General features: G+C 50.4%; 1 protein-coding gene across 1 annotated transcript in view; it reads right to left on the bottom strand.

Annotated features, from left to right (window-relative positions):
• ZNF292 (zinc finger protein 292) overlaps positions 1–23,282 on the bottom strand; it is a 1,156,963-nt gene that overhangs the window by 724,998 nt on the left and 408,683 nt on the right. The gene's annotated exons all lie outside the window — the stretch shown is intronic.

Here is a 23,282-nt window from a genome sequence, read left to right as displayed (position 1 = left end):
TATTGAAAGAGAATGTTTTGCTATTGTGTGGGCGCTGAAGAAGTTTAGGCCATACTTGTATGGTTCTACTTTTGTAATTCAGACTGACCACCAACCCTTGAGATGGTTGATGCAAATGAAAGGGGAAAATCCCAAACTATTGAGATGGTCAATCTGCATGCAAGGGTTTGATTTCACCATTGAGCACAGGTCAGGGTGTCACCACCAAAATGCTGATGGTCTCTCAAGGATGTATGTCATCGACTAGAGGTATGATATTCATCCAGGAGTGGATTAAATCCTCCTGTCGGGGGGGCGAGTGTTAGGGAGAATTCTCTGTAAACGCTAATTTCCCAAACCTAGTGAGTCCCCCAGCAGCTTTGCTGGATTTTTGGGGTTTATTTTTTCTCCTGCTAAGAGAAAGACTCTTTCTCCCACTCTTAAACATGATTTGAGGTGTTCCTTTGACTTTGTATGTGTTCTATGGGCTATGGGGTCCTTTACCCCATAGGGCTTCATGTGTTTTTGACATGTGGGTTACACAGCACCCTCCGTGCAGTAACCCAGGGATGTCGTCGCGACCCCCAAACACACTCCATACCCAGGGACTGACTACTGTCTCCCAGGGCATGTAAAGTCACCATTGGCTTAACTAGTCTCAAATTGTGAACAGAACCAGTACAAACCATAATATTGTGGACGTACTGGTCGGGGCAATTCGATTGCCCCTCGGTCTGTTGTTCGAGGGGACACTGTCCAGTCCCCCCCCCCCCAACTAAGTTTTGGCTGGTGGCAGTGGATACTACTTTTTATATTCGACCGCGAATATATTCCTATGGGATTTTCCCATTGTTCGAGGCTACCACTTTTTAAATAGCCTCGACCATACCGCCGGTTTATTAAATTAATATAAATTCACTGGTTGGTATTTTTTGCCGAAACTTGGTTCCAAAATGGTGTTTGTGTTCGCTTCTGTGACTCCAACCCAAGTCGAGCCCTTTGTTCCACTTTTTGGCGGGCTTCTCCACAGAAGCCTCCAAAAGTGGTGCCAGTCTGTCTGGGTACCACAGGGGGTGTGGGAGGGGGTTTAGGCACCCTGGACTGAGTTGCCTCGGCAACTCAAGTCGCACTCTAGTGTGATTGGCCCAAGTGGTGTGCCACCCGGCTCACCACTTAGCATGTTTGAGTGACAGCTAAGCTGAATGAATGGGGGTTTTCTGCATAAAAGCAGGGCTTTGGGGACTGGAACTTCAGACGTCGCCACAGGACCTAAAGAATCCGAGGAGGGAGAAGCCGAGCCGACCTGCAACGACGGCACCACCGGTGGAGCCCTGCTGAACCGCCTCACCACTTTTCCCGATGACAGAGGAGATCTCCAGTCCGGCGAGTGTTCTTCCTTTGACTGGTGGGGATAACCAGTTTGCCCGTCTTTTCGCCTTCAAGGACCATCTCGTGGCCGCCTTGCCCACCAAAGAACAGACTCAGATCACCATCGCACCTGCAAATCCCGCTGGAAGAGGTGCAGATGCTCCTGGAAAAAGGCGCCATAGAAGTATTGTATTTTGTTATTTACATAGCTTTCTTTCCCCACTTGTGTGGCCTCAATGCGCTTTTTGCTTGGTTGAATGCCCTTGGTGTGACCGTAGTCAATGTGGTTAGAGATTCTAGGGGAATAGCTTTGATGCGTGTGTGCATGTTTGCCATTCTAAGATTTGGGTGGGTGGCTGGCAAGGCTCGACTAAGGAGCCCAGTAGAGGTCAGACACGTGGGTGGGTGCTCTTGAGGTTAGAGATGGATTGCTGTTGTTGAGAGTGTCTATTTGAGGCCTGCAATACCGGGTGGTGGTCGCTGTATGCTAGTGGCAGAGATGTTGTGGTACGTCAGGTGTTTCAGTCTGGACGGCTGTGTGTGAAACTAGGCCGAATCTGCCATAGACTTGTTCTATCGTGCATGGATGTTTGGTCGTGCCTGCGGCCTGTGTCCACGCTATTATATATATACAACCCTAATTACTTATTAGACAAGTCTTAGTGGGAAACACCACTTATTTTCAGACAGAGGTGAGCGCTTAACATAAGATGGCACTCTAATAAGTTATAGAAAAAGGGAGGGAAATTATGGAAGCACACAATTTCAATACCTTTCAAAGAACCACAGTGATGAAGGTTAGGCAAAGTCTACTGGAGAGCAAGGAAGTTCAAATGCCAGGCCCACTCTTAGAGGGAGAGAGCAAGCGAAATGTGTCCAGGATCACAGTGGGGTATGCCCAAAGAGTCTTTGTAGATAGTTCGCAAAAGATTGAGATCAAGTCAGGAAAATTTACTGATAATGTAAATGTGACTGATAATATTATATATAATAGTGACTGTGTGTTGAATTTACTTACCTCTTTTTGTGCTAGTGTAATTTACAAGTGTGTCTTTAAATAAATAATTATATACTTTTACACCAAAGCTCTGGTCAGCGTTTGCTTGTGCTACTGTATCTCTGTACCTATTGTGTATACTCTATATACTGCCTAACTCATCTTGAGAGAAGTCTGACTGCTCAGCCACAGCTACCAGGTAAATCTGGGTGGTACAGACTGCTACCAATTGGGTTTACTGCCAACCACCTGTAGTCCTAAATCTTTTGCAGTGGTCCCTAAGGGAACTGCACAGGTTTATGCCTAACAGGAAGTCACACCAAAAGACTCTGGAGCACCGCCCTACCAAAGCCTGAGTCTACCCCACGGGCCAAGTCCAAGCTGTAATGCTTGGCAAATGTGTGCAGAGAAGACCATGTCAGTGCATGACAAATGTCTCTAAACAGCACTCCACTCTGAAGAGCCCAGGAGGCCGCAACGTCTCTGGTAGAGTGGGCCACAAGCCCTGCTGGAACCTCCTAAACACAGTCTGGTAGCCTTCAAAAATGTATAGGACTATCCAGCGCGAGAGAGTTTGCTTAGTAACTGCTCGCCCCAACCTGGATTGTGAAAAAGCAACAAACAACTGGTCATCCTTTCTGAAAGAGCCCGTTATGGCCAGGTAAAATCTCAGCGCCCTCTTGGGATCCAATCTGTGGAGCCTGCCCTTATCCTTTGAAGGATGGGGTGGAGGGTAAACATAGCTGGGTCAATGCTCTGGCTCAGATGACATTCTGACACCACTTTTGGCAAAATACTAGGATGCACTTTCAGGGAGACTTTCTCTTTAAAAAAACATCAGGAAAAGGGCTTTACTAAAGAGTGCCTGCAATCCAATGACCCTTCACGCGGACGCGATTGCTACCAAAGAAGCAATCTTCAATAAGAGTGATGGAAGATGAATGCAAATGCTTAAACAGAGCCGCCTTCAGAAAGGTGAGGACCTTAGGAGGGTGTTGGGGAGAATTCTCAGAAATGTGCTAATTCCCTTCACCTTAGAGACCACCCAGCAACTTTGCTGGATTTTGAGGACTTGATCCTGTTAACCTGGAGAGAGTGTGACCCTCCCTCCCCCCTCATGTATTTTAATGTGATTTTTTTACACTCTTTTCTTTTGGTTGTGGAGTCTGACCAACTCCATAGGCATCATCTTTTACATTGCGTCACAGCACCTTCAGTGGAGTGGCACAGGGAAGTCTTTCAGACTTCCCCAAAGGTTTAAATACCTTCTCTTGGATAAACTACTGCTTCCAAGCAAGAGCAGTAAAGTGAAATTGACTTTACTTACCATTGTAACTTTCTAGACCCAGCACACCCTATTTTACAATAGAGTGCTGGAGGGGTTACCTAGTATCCCCTTTGTCTAGTTTCTCATGTAAAAAACGTTATGTTACCCTTTTCGCACAGAATGGCTGGTGGCAGTGGTTTTGTTTGAACTACCATGGTGTGCCTTTACCGCGGGCTGCGTTCGCAGCTACAGTAAAGCACCCACAGGAGCCATCTTTGTCAAAATGGCCCCCGGTCATCTTTTTTCGCCATTTCATTGTGGAGAGGTGCTTCTTGCAATTTGCTCTGCGCACAAAACCAGGTTTGGTCTCTTTGTTCATTTCGCTTCGGCAGTATTCACGAGTGAAGCCCGCCTCTGGCACCAGAGTGTCTGGGGTAGGCAGGAAGTGAGGGAGGTGCCCCATACTCTCTGTGCTTAGTCTCCTAGGAGACCCAAATGCACTCTGATGATTGGCCGGCTGACTGACTGGCAAGGACAGCCACCCTGCAGGGTGACTGACAGCTGGGCTGGAATGAATGGGAGAGAACTGAATAAAAGGCGAGTCTTTTGGCTTGGAAGGCAGAGTCGACCACTGGACAAGGGAACCAAAGAAAAACATGAAGAGGACGCCTGCTGCAACTCCTGGACCGTTGGTTTGCCGGGTGACGCCCTGCTGCAGCGCCGAAACGCCAAGTTTGCATCGACAGAGAAGGCCCCACAAGGACGACTTCTCCCCTTGAGTTGGTGGGACCAAATCAACTCCAAAGTAAGCCGCCTGGATATCCATCTCAGAGCTGGTTGAATTTCCACAGAGTTGCTGCTGGAAACCATGTAGCCAGGGAGAGTAACACCAGATTGTGTGCGTTGCTTTAAAGCTGGCCTAGAGCTTTTGGAAGATCCTCCAAACTCCCAAGAAGGAGGACTGACTGGGCCTGAGGCCCCTCAACAGAGTGCAGGACCCCAGAAGCAAGGAAAGTCCATCTCGACAGCCAGGAACGGTAGTGTTGCTATTTGCGGTAGACGCGAGGAGCTGAAACACTGAACAGCCACTAAAAGTGAAGTTTGCCAGTTGCTTGTTTTGACCGTCCCACTGCATTGCAGGAGTCGTTCCCCCCAACCCTCAGCCCTAACTCTTGTCCCCACAACTGAGGCCCAGGAACAGCGAGATATGCAGAGCTGCACAGGAACAGAGGTCATCAGCTGCATCTTTTTCTTCATTTCTAAGGTACTGTAAAAAGTCTAAGAGAAATTACCTCTGACGGTATAGTGCTTGCAACTTCTACAACTCACAAGCCTAATCCGCTTGTGGCTCTACATTTGATTCTTCTTTTCATCAAAGAGCCCTAAGAACTTGTGCAAAGACTTTTCCATTTACTTACCAAAAGTGCTCCATCCTATACAAGACTTTTGCCCATTGACTTTGGCTTAGCCTATTGAATTGCATGACTCTTCTAGAAAATCTAAAAGTACTTGCCTGCTTAAGAATATTTGTTGTGTCTTGTGGTCCAATAACCTTTGCCTTTTACCAACTTTTAAGAGTATTCTGAATGCCATGAGTAAGATATTAATGTCCCCAGCACCCTAGTTATTAAAGTCACCTGTGGGTGTAGGTTGTGTCCCAAAAGGGCCTTTACTGATTCAGAAACTAAGTGTACAGTTTTGAAGTGTATTTGTGTTATCATATTGCTCCCTTCTGAAGGCGGCTTATTGTAACTGACTGATGAATTAATAATTGTTATAGAGGGCGCAAGAGAGCCGACCAAGATAGCCACTCCTGTGTGGCTCGTCACTTATACTGAATAATCCTCAGCTCTTAGGTAGAAAATCTCCCCATTCTCTCAACAATATGCAGTCCTAGATCCCATTCTTTACAACGTGCCCGAAATCGCTGAGATCCGGGCCTCCTGAGCACGGAAACACGACTCACCGCAAAACAAATGCTGTGAACTCGCTGGGCCGTGTTCCCATTACAATGGCTGAGACTAGATTGCAATGTCGGTGGAATACCAGGAGGGAACCGCCACAGACCCACCAAGCTCACCTTCCGGACCGTCAGCCAAACACTTGTGTCGAAAATCATCCACACGCTCGTCCAGACATAGGCTGAGGCTGCGTGCCATGGAGTCTCACCCTGCCCAAGAGGCGCCAGGAAGCCCCAGAGCGTCAATGAACCGTGTTGAGCAGTCGCAGTGGGTGAGCAAAGAACCACACCTACCCCGAAGATCCTGGCCCTGTGGGTGCCGCCTGCCGGCACAGTGATCAGCGCCCCCCGTTGTGCAGAGAGCAGAGTCTGCCCGGCCGAGGTGTCGGCCCGCTGGTGGGGGTCGCAGCAGAGGCCGCGGTGCCCTGTTCAGCCTCACCGCCTGAATGCGGCTTGAGCGTGAAATCAAGCAAACAAAAGAAAATCAAAGGGGTACCCCGACAGTGACAGCCGACACACGGAGACTGCAGGGAGAGGAAACCCCACTCCGTCCTCGGCCGCACGGGGACGAAATGAGAAACAGCCACAGGCAGAGCTCACCCGCAGCATGGACAGATCCATACCAGCAGATCCCACAGTCAAGGCGAGAAAGCTGAAATTCCCAGTGAGACGCAACCTCCGCATCAAGGGAGCACTCGAAGATACCTGAATAAATCCAGCAGTCTATAGAATTCATGCAGACCAGCGAAGAGAAGGCCCCCCGGATGAAAGGTACCACACCCGTTCAAATTTAACAAACTTATTTTGAATAAAAGACACACCGAGCGCATAATAAACAGAACCCCCACCCCACACCAGACTATAAACGGGCCGGATCCACCTAAAAGGCCACGCTAAGCGCAACAAAAGTAAAGCCAGCACAATAAGAGCATCATAAAAGCTACAACATAACACCAAATGCACTTTCGACGCCGGCAAGCCCGGGTCACCACAGTAGAGCTGACTGACCAAAGATCAATCGAGTACCGATCACCTCATCATAGAATAACATGAGACTTGCCAAACAGTCACACTAGTTTACAATTGTGGCACTAATCGAACGCCATGAGCAGCAACCTTCCAATTCCTTGAGGGGAGGGCATTCACTGCTTTAACCCAACAGACGCTATCGTGGCCCAGCAGCTGATCCAGTCGAATACACCTTATATGGCCACACAGTACGAGCACACCCTCAGTAACTTGGCACTCGTTCAACACCAAAAAGAATCGAGCCAAGACGAAATCTCGAGTCCAACTTATGCCGGCGGGTGCAGTTGCACCTCATTCCAGCGGCTGCTCAGACCCCAGATCCTTGTCAGCCCACGCTCGTCATGGGGAAAACGAATAAATCTCAACACAAGCTGAACTTCGAGGCAGGAACGACATCCAAAACTTTGCGTGCCAGCAGAAAGCCAGAGACTCCCGCACAAGACGCACTCCAAGATAAAGAACTCCCCCAATCCTTGGATAGCAGGGAGATTCTCCTCGAATTAAAAGCTGGAATTGGGAACCTAGATAGCAAAATAGACAGCTTCTCCTCCAAAGTAGACCAGTCTTGATAAACATGCTGAGCTCCTAGACACAGTAGAACACAGTGTCAAATCTAGATGACGGCGCAGCAGCAATGAATGCCAGTGTCAACGCTAGAAGCTCAAATGAAAACAACGATGGCTAAAAACAAAGACTTGGAGGGTCGTTCTTGAAGGAACAACATGCAATTAGTGGGGGTCAGAGAACAACAGCTTCAGTCAAGTATGGAAGACCACATTGGAAAATCTATGCATCAAACTTTTCGGAACAGAAGCACTCTCACAGCTGTTTGTCATGGAAAGGCTACATAGAATTCCGGTCACTAGACCAGTTCCTGGGACCCTTCCCCGCCCAATCATTGCGAAATTGCTTAACTACAAGTACTGAGATGAGATCTTGCGGCTCGCAAGGGAACGAGGCGAATTGCAATATGATGGTGAGACCATTCAATTTTACCCTGATTTCGCCCCCACAGTCCAAACACAAATGAGATCCTTCACAAGAATCCAACAGCTGCAGGATAACCAAATACCCTATCCGATGCTTTTCCCTGCCAGACTTGAGTCCAACATGACGGGAAGGCTCAATTCTTCCAATCACCTGAAGAGGCCAACTCCTATCTAGATCGGGCCGGGTGCAGATCCCTCAATAACAACCCTGCACTGCCGCAAAGAGCCCGGAGGAACCCACCATAACCACATAACCGAGAGAAATAATGCAAGAATCTAAAGCATCTCCAACAACAGAGAACCACCATTTCATAGACACAGGGCCCCACACCTTGCGAGGCTAATAAAGCCCCTTGCAAAGCACTGTTACTATTTTCCATACTAGTCTTTAGAGGGTGGGTCATGAAAACTGGCTTGTTGGGGGTTGCCCATGAGAATGGGTGGGTGACAGTAGGCATGTTGGTGGTTGCCACGTTGTGTAAAGTTCATTCTTTCAAACATGCACCTGGTGCGGCAGTCACAAGTTCAGTATCGAGCCCCACCTCCCCAATGTCCACCTGATACTTGCCAATCCTCTAAAGATCATTGGACTAGACTTGAAAACACAGCAAATCTCCAGATGCACAGCTGTAGAAATGTCAGACCAGCGCATTCAACCTAGCAACGTGGAATATTAGGGGAAGCAACCGGCTGACCAAAACATGAAAAATAGCCCAATCTCTCAGTCGACAAGATCGATGTAGCCCTACTCCAAGAAACACACCTATACCCTACCTCTGAAAACACCTGGGCTCGAGAATAGGGCTGTCACAGATTTTGCCTCCTACTCCTCCTACCCTGGGGGAGGGGGGGTCGCAATCCTTAAAAGAACAAAATTGAGGCTAATTCAGACCCAAAAAGATCCTGGTGGCAGATCGCTTCTGGTAAGAGGAATCAGACAGGGAAGAAATTATTCTGGTGAACTCCTACGCCCCGAACACAGACGATCAAATAATTTCGACTGGGTGATGACACCTGGAAACAGCCGGAAAAGCCATGATCATCTGGGGAGAGATCTAAATACACCACTGGACCCTACGAAAGATAAATCCCACAACTCAATAACAGCCTCCTCCAAGGCAAGTATGCAGATCACCGAAATATGCAAACCCTACGACCTTACCGATTGCTGGAGGCAGAAACACAAGCACAAGAGTACACATAATATTCCTGGGTCCACAAAACCAACTCGAGAATAGACTACCTCCTGGTGTCCTCACGCAGCCAGCCCCGATTGGGCGAATGCCAAATTTTACCCAGAACCCTATCAGATAACTCGGCAGTGACCCTTGAATACATCACGTCACTTGCCAGTAACACTAAACCACACTGGATATTCAAACCTGACGCCTTAAAGGATCAAGTCTTCGTAGATGAACTCCGAGTTGAAATATTGAGCTTTATCGAGACCAATCAAGGTTCTGTGACATCTGCAGGTACCCTCTGGGAAACACTAAAGGGTTATGTTAGAAGGCTTTGCTTAGCAAAGGAAAACTGGATCCTAAAACTGATTAGGAGAGAACTGACCCTAAGTGAAACCCGGCTGAAAGAGCTTGAATGAACACTCCTGACATCAAAGGACCCCCAAACCCTAGCAGAGCTAAAAACCGAACTGGAAAGGTTTAGAACTAATGCAGAAAGAGGTGAAATTTCTTGCCAGGAACTATACAATACGCCAGAATGGTGAAGGACAGAAACCCGGCGCTCTCCTAGCAAGACTAGTGGCAGCTGCAAGGAAACCTACAATGAACGACTGTACTAGACCACTGTGGTGATCTCATACTCTGAAGGAGGAATAGTTGAATCTTTCCGCAAGTTCTATCAAGAGCTATACAACTCACATTACTCCGCCACCGATCTAGCCCAATACCTAGACAGTTATTCTGGACGAATGTGGAACTTCAAGGACCCCTTAATGAGCCCATCACCTCATAAGAGATCCTCGAGGCAATTAATGAGCTACCGAACACAAAAACACCCCGGCCTGACAGCCTAATCGGCGAATTCTATAAACATTTCGCAAATCTTCTGGCCCCGCTCCTACTACAAGTGTACGACGAAGCACTGATCAAAGGGAAACTATCACCTACTCTCTACATAGCCAACATCATACTTCTCCACAAACCTGGCAAACCAAAAGAAGAATGTGCATCATATCGACCCATTTCCACAATAAACCTAGACAATAAAATATTGGTGAAAATCCTGACAAAAAGATTGCTCCCCTGATGCCCGCTATGATACTAGCTGATCAGGCAGACTTCACACCTGGCAGAAGAACAAGTTACTTTCTTACGTGGTAACATTCTTTCGATGGGATGGTCCGACAACGTATTCCATATCTATGACAGGTAATCACCACAGCTGTGCTGCTTCGGAAACTTTTTTCGGCGTCTGCATCCTGCGTCGATGACGTCGATGCGCTGTCGTCGAGGACCTCTTCCGACGTCCGACGTCATCCGATGTGATAAGTAGGACGCACGACGCCCGTAGCCTCAGTTGTAGTTTTTTTCCCCCAGAACGTGTGTCATTAGTCAACTGCCAGTCAGACACAAAGCCTTGCGGAACGTAAGCTGCAATCGCAAAAGAAATTCTGCAGCGGGGAAGGCAGGGCGGGAGCGATATGGAATACGTCATCGGGCCATCCCATCGAAAGAACGTTACCAGGTAAGAAAGTAACTTGTTCTTCGAGGGGATTGGGTCCTCCGACATATTCCATATCTATGACAGACTCCGAAAGCAGTACCAGAGCAAGGAGGAGGGAAAGAATTTAGAATCAAAATTTAGAATAGCCAATCAAATAAGAGAGCAAAGGACCGCCTTGCCAAAGGCCAGATCCTGTCCTTGGATGGAATCGAGGGAATAGTGACGTACAAATGTATGTACTGAAGCCCAGGTGGCTGCATAGCAGATGTTGCGAATAGGAACACCCCTCTGCAGGGCAGTAGATGCAGCCATACCCCTGGTAGAATGGGCGCGCAAGCCAGCCGGTGGGTCCTTACCCCGCCAAGCGGTAACACTCCGAGATGGCCAAAATAATACAGAGAGACAAAGTCTGTTTCGTCACAGCTTGCCCCAAACGCTTTCCAGCGTAACCAATAAAGAGTTGATCGTCCACTCTGACCCGGGACATGCGTGAAACATAAAAGCTTAAAGCTCTCCTAGGATAAAGCCTATGGAGCCTCTCCTCTTCCTTACCAGGATGCAGAGGAGGATAGAATGCCGGAAGAACCACCTTCTGGGCCAAATGAAATTCCGTCACTACCTTCGGAAGAAAAGAAGGACGAACTCTAAGGACAACCCTGTCCTTGTGAAATACAGTGAAGGGTGGCTTAACTGAAAGTGCCTGTAACTCACTCACTCTGCGAGTGGAAGTAACCGCAACTAAAAACACAGTTTGCAGAGTTAACAGCCTCAAAGGGCAAGAATGTAAAGGCTCAAACGGAGCACCCATAAGAAACTTAAGAACAAGGTTTAAATCCCAACCGGGCACCAGGAAAGGTGACGGAGGGAACACATTAGTGAGCCCTTTCAGAAACTGTGAAATTGAAGGGATTTTAAAGTAAGAACACTCTTCAGACGAGCGCTTAAAGATGGACAGCGCCGCCAGGTAACCTTTAATGGTACCCACTTGCAAGCCCCTGTGGGCCAAAGAAAGTAAAAAGGACAGAACCATTGGGATTTCACATGCAAAAGGATCCACATTCTGAACTCTGCACCAGTCGCAGAACTTACGCCAACGGCAACGAGACTTTGTTGCTGGCCTTCGGGCCGAAAGCAACACCTCCATCACATCTTCAGGGAGGTCCCAATCCTTATACCTCACCCTTTCAGAAGCCAAGCGTGAAGTTTGAGAACCTGACCCCCCCCCCTCCCGTGAGAGCAGATCGTCTCGGTAGGGTAGACGACGTGGAGGGCAGATGGACAAGTCGAGAAGGTCCGGGTACCACGTCCTCCGAGCCCACGCTGGAGCAATGAGGATCATCCGGGAACCGAACTTCCGTAACCTCCGCAGCACTTGCGGGATGACGGGGACTGGAGGAAACGCGTACAGCAGCGGGAATGACCACTCCACCACAAACGCATCTCCTACGGCTCCTTTTGGAGGAAATTCCCGCGAGCAAAACCTTTCGCACTTCCGGTTGACACTGGAGGCAAAGAGATCCACTTGAGGGGTCCCCCAAAGGGCGAAGATCTCCAGGAGAATCTCCTGAGCCAACTCCCACTCGTGAGAGATCGCGCTCTGCCTGCTCAGAGCGTCCGCCGTCACGTTTTCGTCTCTGGCCAGATGAACTGCTGAGATCGAAACTTCCTGCTGGATGGCCCAGAACTCGAGCTGCATCGCCTCCCTGCACAGAGGAAGTGACCCTGCCCCCCCCTTTTTGTTGAGGTAGTGCATGGCCACTGTGTTGTCTGTCAGGATCAGGACACTCTTTCCTCGCACAGTCGGCTGAAAAGCCTTCAGGGCTAGCCTGACGGCCCTCAGCTCCAACAGATTGATATGGAGTTTGGACTCCGACGGAGACCAACGACCGCTGACTGTCAGCCTGTTGGCATGAGCTCCCCATCCCGTGAGGGATGCATCCGTCACGATCGTCACCTCTGGCCAGGGAAGCCAAAATGGAGCCCCCTTCATCAAGTTGCCTTCGACGGCCCACCACAGAAGGTCCCGGGCGACCGAGGGCAGCACCTGAACCGGGTCCGACATCCTGCCGGAGGACTGCGACCATTGCGTCTTGAGTGCCCACTGCAAAGATCTCATCCGCAGGCGAGCCTCTGGCACCAGAAGGATGCAGGATGCCATGAGGCCGAGCAACCTCAAGAACTCGAATGCTGGGAGCGTCTGGCCATGCTGAAACTTGTGCACCATCTGTTGAATTTGAAGAGCCCTCACCTGGGGAGGAAAACACCCCCAGGGAAGTGTCGAGCACTGCTCCGATGTACTGGAGCCGCTGTGTTGGCGTCAAATGGGACTTCTTTAAATTGAGGGAGAAGCCCAGCCTGTGAAGGGAGTGGCAGGTGACGGACAGATGATCCAGGACTTGCTCGGGAGAGCTCCCCCTGATCAACCAATCGTCCGGTAGGGGTAGACGTGAATCCCCCCTTGCCTGAGATGCGCTGCCACCACCACCATGAGCTTGGTGAAAACCCTCAGGACGGAGGTCAATCCGAACGGCAGGACCCGAAACTGAAAGTGCGAGTCGCCAACCGCGAACCTCAGGTACTTCTTGTGCTTGGGATGGATCGGCACATGGAAGTAAGCATCCTTGAGGTCGAGTGACACCAACCAGTCCTGAAGCTGAAGGGCCTGGAGGACTTGAGAAAGAGTAACCATCTTGAACTTGTCCTTCCTGAGGAGTTTGTTCAAACCGTGCAAGTCCATGATGGGTCTCAATCCCCCGTCTTTCTCCGAAATCAAAAAATAAGGGGAATACCATCCCTTGTTCCTCTCCGCTACAGGCACCAGTTCTATGGCGCCTTTCTCCAGCAGGGCTTGAATTTCCTGCGCAAGGAGCGGATCCGGACTCTGCAAAGAGGTTCCCCGGTGGATTGTCGCGAGGCCTGTGCCGAAAGGGAAGACAGTAGCCGTGGGTTATGATCTCCAGAACCCACACATCTGAAGTAATGGCTTGCCACTCTCCAAGATGCTGCGCCAGCCTTCCCCCAACCGGCGAATCATGGGACATGGCCTCATGACTGAGTGGGAGCGGCTGCCGCGTTACCTGAGGACAAAGAGGCAACTGCCCGAGCGGCCTTGGCACCACGGGTACCCTGTCGTCCACCTCTGGTACCCCTGCGTTGGCCTCCGACTGCCAGCTCCTCTCGCTTTACTGAAGGACGAGTAATAGCGAAAGGAACCACCCCTCCATTGCTGTCCCCTAGGACGAAAAGGCGGAGGTTGGCGAAGTGCAGCGCCCAACGACTTCGCTGCAGCTTTTGATGTCTGCAACCTCTCAAGGCTCTCGTCAGCTTTGCTGCCAAAAAGGTGTTCACCGTCAAAGGGCATGTTGAGGAGCCGGGACTGCACATCAGGCGCAAACCCCGACTTCCGCAACCACGCAAACCTGCGTATCACGGTGCTCGCCGCCATGGACCACAGTTCCACAGAGTGTGTGTGAAACGAGACAAGGCACAAATGAGTTGGCCGCCTGAAGCGCCATACCACCAGAAGAAAACACTTTCTTCGCCCAGCCATCAAAACGTTTGTCGTCCCTATCAGGAGGGATGGTAGGGTACGACGCCTGCTTTGCCGGGGCCGTGGCCGCCTGCACCACCAAACTCTCCGGAGTGGGGTGCCTGGTCAAGTAGCAGGGGTCGCTACTGGCAGGACGGTATTTTCGCGACAAGGACCTGCCCACCGCCGGGAGACTCTCCGGAGCAGTCCAAGCCGCCGCCCTTCTCTGTAAAGCCATATGGAACGGCAGTACCGGGTCAGTTGGGGGACCAACATCAAGGATGTCCGTGAGATCATCCTGCACAAACTCCCCTGGGGGAGCAGACCATCCCAAGTACTCAGAAACCCTAGCCATAAGGTGTCGGTACGAGGAATCGGCATGAGAGCCAGGCTCAGGCCTACAAAACTCCACCTCCGGAGAGGTGTCCAGTCCACTGGCATCATGCAGCGACTGCCTCAAATCGTCAAACTGACTATGGCCCGAAACAATTTCATCTGGAAACTGACTAGGAACCAGGCCATCAGAATCCTCATCCGCCTCCGAAATATATTCCAGGTGGCGAAAAGAAGGCACCCGAGAGTGCTTGCTCTTAACCAGAGCCTTCCCAGGGGGTTCCCCCGTGCCACGGGGTACCTCCGACACGAAAGGTGTCGAGCGAATCGGCGCCGGCGTCGAGAGAACAGGCATCGGCGCCGAGAGGATCGGCGTTGAGTAAATCGACGTCGACGTCAGATGCAGCGCCGCCAGCATCGGCGGCATCGACACAGCCCTCGAAGCCGGAGCCCCGAGCGTGTCCTTCGACGGCCTGAGCGTCGACGGCTTCGACGACTTCCTCGGAGCCGGAGCCTCGAGAAAGCCTGTCGACGCCCTCGACGCCTCAGACATCGAAGTCTTCCTCGAAGACATCACAGGTGCACACGGTCTTGAACGAGTCAAGGACCGGGACCTGGAAAGGGTACGTCGAGAACGAGTCTCCTTGTCCGAACGGGACCTCTCCCGTGACTCGTGCCGACCACTCTTGCGAGCGGTGTCTCTCGACCTCTCACGACCGACCCCACTCGGGGGCGCGGACAGCTTAGTACCCTGCGACCCGAGAATCGCCAGCATTTTCTTCCCGAAGGAAGCCCATTCCTCCGGCGTCGCACGGCTGGTGAGGTAAGCGACGGGCAGAGTCCTCCGAAGAGGACCTGGAAGAGGACCGGTGTCGGCGCTTCCGAGAATGCCTCGAAGAGGCTGTGGAGTGGCGAGACCGACCCCTAGAAGGAGACCCACGAGACTTCCGACGGTGACGCAGAGAGTCACCTCTCGAATCATCCGTCGAAAGCCCCGCAGACTTCGACTTCCGGGGCTTGGACACCCGACCTACCGACAACTTCTTACGTTCGCGTAAGGCTTTGGACGGGAGCGACTGGCAGTCGATAGTCATCCGTGTCGTGGGCCTCCCCGAGGCACCAGAGGCAGGCATTGTGCGAGTCCGTCACGGACATCTTGGACCCACACTCCCCACACTTCTTGAAGCCCGGACGCGGGGTCGAAGAGAAGTAGAAGACATCTTCACACGAAGGATTTTCACAAAAACGAACAGGTTCGAAGAACCGAGAAGAACAGAACTCCAACGAGTCGAGGCGTTAACCGAGATTCACGAAGCAACACATTCGCGGAAAAAACTGAACTGAGGCAACGGGCGTCGTGCGTCCTACTTATCACATCGGATGACGTCGGAGGAGGTCCTCGACGACGGCGCATCGACGCAGGACGCAGAAAAAAGTTTCCGAAGCGGCACAGCTGTGGTGATTACATGTCATAGATATGGAATACGTCGGAGGACCCAATCCCCTCGAAACACTTGATTCGGAATAAGAAGAATGTTCGGTGTCATGGAAGCCCTCGACCCGGAAAGCCAGGAGATTGCAGTGCTCCTCGACGCAGAAAAGGCATTTGATTCAGTCGAATGGCCCTTCCTTTTCACAGTCTTGGAACGCATGGGTCTTGGGAAGCGGTTCATACAATTAATCTCAATCCTATACAAATATCCAACATCTAATATTACCCTCGGCAGCACACGCTCAGCCGACATTCATCTACGAAGTGGGACAAGACAAGGATACCCATTATCAGCATTACGATTCGCCCTAGTCATGGAACAACTGGCCTCCAAACTATGGCTCGACCACCTTCACAGAGGCCTTTCCCTGGGACCACAGATTGATCATATCCCTATATGCAGGCGACGACGTGCTTTTCCTACTTGATCCAGTGGAAAACCGGAACCCTGCAATGCGCACTGTGCTAAAATTCGGCAACTTCTCAGGACTAAAGATCAACACAAAATCTATAATCTTCCCACTGACGGCCAATACCCAAGAGTTCTCAGACGACTTCAGCTTCCGGTGGCAACAATCGAAAGTTAGATATCTGGGGATATTCTTGTCCAGATCCAGTCGCGACATCATGCAAGACAACTACGAGACAGTGGTTGAAAACATTCAAAATAAAGTAAATTGATGGAAGCTCCTCCCGCTTACACTATGGGGCAGAGTCTCCCTGGTCAAGATGATAATCATTCCCAAACTACTATACCTGTTCTCGAACATCCCACTGGTACTGAGACAGCGATTTCTCCAACACATTAGAAGCATAATTCTCAAACTACTGTGGGCAGGGAAGGTGGCGAGAGTGGCTTACACCACACTGTCTCTTCCCGTGAAACAAGGCGGACTTGCCCTCCACGACTAAAAATGCTACTATTGGGCCGCCCAGGCGCAATTCCTCAATCACTGGTACGTCACGCATTTCATCAGACCCTTACGTCCAGATCGAGAGCTTTAGCATCCCCCCCACCTTCTCCGAGCAGTGATCTTTGGCCAATTACAGACACCCCGCACACAAATGAACATTGCCGCTACCACATACACTATCTGGAGAAGAATGGCCTCAAAGACAGAAATCCAGGTCAGCTACTGTCCCCCTCCACCCACTCCTCCCAGTGAGGTATATACCGTGAATACCCATCACCTCTAAAGATTTTCCAACATTGGACCTATAAGCTACAAGTGAAAACCATGGGCGACCTCTTCCCAGAGAACACTTTCCTGTCACCCCAACAGGTCAGTGACAAAGGGGAAGACACCACCCTAGACATTCATCTACTTCTGACTACGCCTGGCTCTCCGAACTTACATCCCCCACCTTCCCTCGGCAGCCACCCACCTGGCAGCTACTACACAGAGTGATTCAAGCTCAAGGGGAAGGTCGGCTGGGGGCAAACATACAAATCACTCATGATTAAAACGGATTTACCACAATCTAGATCCAAGAGGAGATGGGGAAAAAGCACTAAACACCACTATAACAGACAATGATTGGAACTACATACTCCGGCTCACCCAGAAATATCACACTTAATACGAGGTTTAAGCAAATTCACTTCAATTATCTCCACCAAGTGTACCACACGCCAGCAAAACTCCATGCTCAAAAACAACAATATCAGCAGCATGTAGCCGGTGCAAGGCACCTGACGCAGACTTCATGCACCTGGCATGAGCAAGCTCCAGCACAGCAACGTTCTGGAGTACAATAGTGGACAAAATTTCAGCAATCATTGGACCACGACTAGAACCTGACCCCATGCTGGCACTTCTAGGCTTAACCAAACACTTACCAGGGGAGGTGCGGAAACTAGCAGACTTACTTCCTGTTCTAGAGTGCAGAAGAACAAGTTACTTTCTTACCTGGTAACGTTCTTTCGATGGGATGGTCCGACGACTTATTCCGTATCTGTGGTGATTACCTGTCATAGATATGCAATACGTCGGAGGACCCAATGCCCTCGAAGAGTCGCAATTAACTGGGGACAGGAACTCCACCAAACATGCAACGCTGGCTGGACGATGTTAAATACTGTCAAGATGTGGAGACCAGCTTTATAAAAACATTGCCGTTACCGCTGCCCCATGCCCCCTGACATCTGGGGCCCATACATAGCCTATTTAATATCCACCACTGACACACTGGGCTCCCAGTGTCTCCAACCTCAAGCCAAAGCTCCCCGTCAGAAGAGAACGCTGAATAAGGAGAAAGGGTGCAATGAAGTTAACCAAGCAAAGACTCTAGAAAGTGACTTAATGATTGAGGGCACGTAAGGGGGGTGGGGATAAGAGAAGGAGGAGGGGGGCGTTGCAGCGGTCTGTGCATGGCATATTTAACGTTGAAAATATCTAATAAAGTTTACAACAACAAAAAATAATAATTGTTTATGCAAGAAACCGTGAGTGTAAGAGTTTATTTGAATACTTGTAACTATCAATCACTGTGTAACTCCACCACAGCTCACATTGACCCCTCTTGTGATGAGCCTGGCTTCTCAACACGCTACCAAAACTGTGTAGTACAAGCTTATACCAAAGGTTGGGTTTCCTATACCTGTAGTCAGTTGTGTGTAGTGGTCCCAGAGGGCACTGCATACAAACTTTGCCTAACAGAGGGAAATAATTAACCAGGCCTTTCAGATACAGGGCCACCACAGGGATGGTAAAGGAGGAACCTTGTTCTGGTGTGCTTTTAAAAAGGGAAAGAGCTTTCGAGCTGCCAGTTGGGTATCACCGTGCCCACTTGCAGGCCCGATTTGGCTAGGGCCAACGAAAACTCCATCATTGAGGACTTAGGACACAGCGTGGGGTCAAATTTTCACTTTGCACCAAGTCACATTTTCTCCATCTGCACATAGACAGGGACCTAGTGGATGATATACGTGCAGCAAACAGCACCTCTTTGTCAAGGTCCCAGTCTCGTAATTCAGCATCTCAAGAGCAAAGCATGCAGGTTGAGAAGGCATGGGTTCGGGTGAAGCATATTGCCTCCCGACTGTGACAAGAGGTCCGGGCCTCTGGTTCCAGGAGATCTGGGTACCACTTCCTCGATCAGGACCCAAGGGATGGCTGGTATTGGAGAGAATGCATAATAGAGGTCAAAGACCCACTCCACTAAAAAAGCACAGCCAATGCCCCTCTGGGGGGGGGGGGGGAAATTCCCTCAAACAGAACTGCTTGTACTTTGTGTGGTGCACCGTCGCAAACAGATCCACCATCACGGAGCCCCACCAGGTGATCTCCAAAGTGATCTCCGGGGATAGCTCACACTTGCCTGCTCAGAGCGTCTAACCCATTATGAACCAGACGAGCTGCAGTGGCTGAGGTTCTCTAGCAGCCAGAACCATAGCTACATGGCCTCCCAGAACAGGGGCAGTGATCTCAAGCCTCCCTGCTTGTTAAGGTAGTGCATGGTCACTGTGTTGTCCGTTTAACACCAGATGTGCTGTCCCTGCAGAGAAGGTGCAAAAGCAGTCGCAGCTCAAGCAGATTGATGTGGTAACCTTTCTCTTTCTGAGACCAATGACCGCTGATCTGTAGAGCGCTGCAATGGCCCCCCCCCCCCCAGCCCCCAGTCCTTCAGCGAGGTGCTGACAAACTGCCTCTCTGGCCATGTTACCCAGAAAGGTCGTCCCGCCAACATGTTTGCACTGTCACTCCACGAGTTCAGGCCATTCGCCACAGACCGAGACCTCGAGCACATCAGACATCTGGCCGACTTACTGCACCCACTAGCTTCAGAGACACCACGCCTTGTAACACTTGTGTATAGGCGCATTATAAATGCCATATCATATCGTATCATATCACTGAAAGGATGACATGAGGGCCAGCAAGCAAAGGAAAGCAGATGCTGGGAGACTGAAGTTCTGGAAGAAACTGGCCATGTGTGCCATGATGGTCCAAACTCCTCGGGAGGAAAAGCCTTACCCTCCCATGTGTTCAAGCCTGCTCCAATGAACCAGCGCTTTTGCGCTATTGATGTTTGAGACTTGATATATGATATATGGCATTTGTAACCCGCCTATACACAAGTGTTTCAAGGCGCGATGAGGCGGGGGGAACAAGGGGAGACAGACAACGATCCTACTAGGCCAGGTGTCATTCAGATCACGCAAGGGTAGAGGGGAAGGGAAAGTGCAAGGGAGAAGTGGAGAGGGGAGAGTGCAGTACATGGTTAATAGCATACAGGATAAACAAGGGCCAGCTAGTGGCAAGTGCGAGATAAGTGCAGACAAGTGCTGGGAAGGGGGGCTGTCGGGATACAGACACATTCCCGCAGTGCAGGGGGTAGCCAGGGAGGCAGTGCAGGGGAGAGTGGCTACGCCAAGGACCGGGAACGGTGAGTGGCCCAGTTGCAGATTCAGTGCAGATTCAGAAGTTTAGCAGGGGAGAGGGGGAGAGAAAGCGGAGGCAAAGAGGAAGGTTTTGAGGTGCTTCCGGAACCAGAGATGGTTCTCCTCAAGTATCAGGGAGGCAGGAAGGCTGTTCCAGAGGGAGGCCCCTGCAGCGGAGAGAGATCTGCCCCCAACTCGTTGTTTGGAGAAGCGGCTGACCCTGAGGGAGTTGGAGGCGGATGAGCGAAGAGCTCGAGAAGGAAGATATTTAGGAAGAAAGAGTTGAAGGTATTTTGGCCCAAGGCCCCAGAAGGCCTTGTGGACAATGCAGAGGGTTTTTAACTTGATCCTCACAGCCACTGGGAGCTAGTGTAGTGATTTCAGTCCTGGAGATATACGGTCCCTGGGCTTGAGGCCAAGGACAAGTCTCGCAGTCCTGTTCTGGCTGAGTTGCAAAGGGCGGAAAGTAGAGGCAGGCAGATTTAGATAGAGGCTGTTACAGTAGTCCAGCTTCGAGAGAACCAGGGCTCTAGAGACTGAGCTTCTGGGGGAAGGAGAGGAAAGGAAGGATACCTCGGAGAAGGTGGAGCTGGTAGTGTGACTTCTTAGAGACGTCGGATATGTGAGGAGAGCAGGAGTGTGTGGAGTCGAAGTTTAAGTTCAGGGAGAAACCCAAGTCGTGAAGCAGTGAACACGTGTCCTCGAGATGGCCCAAACCGGTGCTCGGATAAGACAATCGTCCAACTATGGAAACATGAAGACGCCGGCTCTACTGAGGTGGGCCAATAGTGCAATCAGCTTGGTAAAAACCCTGGGGGCTGAGGTCAAGCTAAAAGGGAGCACTTTGAATTGGTAATGTATGTACTTGATGAACCTTAGGAATTGCCTGTGCTTCCTGTGTATATGCAAGTGAGACTAGGCACCCAAAAGGTTCAGCGACACCAGCCAGTCTTGGAACCGCAGAGCCTGGGGAATTTCCCTCACCATCAACATCCTGATTTGTACTTCCTCAGGAGTGTGTTCAAATCCCTGAGGTCCAGGATGGGACAGAGTCCTCCCACTTTCTTGGGAACCAGGAAATAGCGGGAGCACCAACCAGAGCTTACTTCCTAAGATGGAACTGCCTCTACTGCTTCCTTGAAAAGGGCCTGCTGCTCTTCGTGTAGCTGCCGTTCCAGCAGTTGGGCGAGAGATGGAGGAATGTCCGGTGTTATCTTCAAAAACAGGAAGCAGTAACCCCACTCGATTAGCTGTAATTTCCTTTCATTTGCCCAGGAATCCAGAGACTCTCCCTCCCAACTGGCAAAGTGTGAGGAGATGGGGGAGCACCTCAAAGAGTATGGTCGAGGCAGTAGTTGACTGTCTCGACCATACTCTACCTGGCTGTGGGAACCTGCATTGCCCTCGTTTGGCCTGGTGTGCTTGCGTCCTTCTGGGAAAGGTTGAGTACCTCCTTTAACTCTGTCCTTTGGATCCAAAGGAAAAATTCTGCCATGGAGGCTGCCGCTGCACTGCTAATCCTAATCCTAATGGTTTAGCCGTCAGCTTAGAGTCCTTGAATTTTTCCAGGGACTCACCAGCTTTCGGCCAAAAAGGTGATTGTCATCTAAGGCTAGGTCAAGCAACTTCAACTGAATGCAAGGGAAAATCCCCCAAACCCCTCAAATAAGCAGACCTGCGGAAGACTGTCAAAGTGCCCATAACACAACCTATACAGGTTGCTGGGTCCAATCCTGCTTGGACCGCTTGACAGGCCATTTCTGTGCCATCAGCCACTATGCCCAAGAGGCTTTTCCCGACACCTCCCTCTGGGAGGTGATCAGCTGCTTATGAAATGGTGCTGAGGAAAATTTAAAAATAGCCCAAGATATATTTACAGCTTTAAGAGCCACTTTTTTTAGATAAAGATTCTACATTCTTTGACTCCCCGTCAGTGGGGAAGTTCGATGTTCAGGACCTGGACGCAACCATCGTGGCCTGAACCACCAACCCTTCGGTATTTGGGTGAATCAACAGAACGGAAAGTCGCCTCTTGAGGGCTTATATATTTTTTTTTCTCAGCTCTGTGTCAAGTGCTGGGGTGGAACACTGGTGCTGCCACAAGGCCATGACCGGATTAGCTATAGCCGCATTGAATAGTAATGCATGTTCCCTTTGTACCCCCGGTCAAGGAGGTCGGTGAGGTCATATTGCAAGACAGGCTTCGACAGAGCGCTGAACCCAAAGACCATGACAACCTTCACAACCGACTTGCAGTATTGGGCATTCAGGTGGGCATATGGGTTATATTGGAACTCCACATCTGGAGAGGTGAACAAAATAACGGGCATTGTGGAGGCCCTCTGCCAGTTGCAATAACCCAGCCTGGTCCTCCAATAATCTGGCAATTGATCCAAGGCCACACTACATCGGCTCAAATCAAAATGGTATCCAGTCTCCCTCCTCATCAAAAATCGACTGCATCGAGTTGAAGAAAACTGATAGTGTTCAGTGCGAAACTTCGCTCTTGCAGGTCTTTCGCCGGTCGCAGGGGCTTCTTGGCCCAGGGGGTTGCTGACAGTTTGAGCACAGGAAGAGGTTTCTCCTTAGGGGGTCACACTCAAGGATGTTCAGACTGCGTTGGCTACCTTCACAGCGCAGTTGGTGCCGAATCCACCCGAGGCGTCAAGGCTCAAGCCATACCAGCCAAGGCTTTTGATCATTGGGGTTTTAAAGTCCTCTCGCTCCTCCTTAGACGCACCCTTTGCAGGATACAACTTACCCATTCTTACCACAATTCAGAATCGCGTCTGTCAGTTTCTTTTTGTGCAACTAGTGGTGAGATTTGCTACGGGAGTGCAAATGTTTTTTGTACTTCTTGTGGTGATGTCCCTCTTGATACTTATCGGGAGTAGGCCCTTCAGTATCGTGCTCCAAGGACTGTGGACACGATTTTGCTGGTAATTTCGATTGCCGTCTGCCGAGCACCAGCTTTGCTGAACCTTCCTTCACGGCCTTCGGGTTCATCGGTTGGTAAGAGCCACATTGCTCTGTATCGTGCTCAACACCAAGACACCAAACACAGATAGTGTTCAGGTCCGTGAGGGACATTTTAGAATTGCAGCTCTTGCAGCTTTTTACCCCAGACGGTTTGGGCCCCAACATAACAGCATATGATCCAAATCTTTCTAATTGGAAGTACAATCGTGTTCAGATATAGTATGCTCAGTGCATGGGAAAAAGGGAGGTGAGGGGGGGTGCATCCTTTATACAGCGCCCAATGTCTTAACC

This window comes from Ambystoma mexicanum, chromosome 4p, assembly GCF_040938575.1.
Source record: "Ambystoma mexicanum isolate Mex_15411 chromosome 4p, UKY_AmexF1_1, whole genome shotgun sequence".
In the NCBI taxonomy this organism is placed as follows: Eukaryota; Metazoa; Chordata; class Amphibia; order Caudata; family Ambystomatidae; genus Ambystoma; species Ambystoma mexicanum.
The sequence above is the reverse complement of the archived record's forward strand: the minus strand, read 5'-3'. Positions and strand labels throughout refer to the sequence as shown.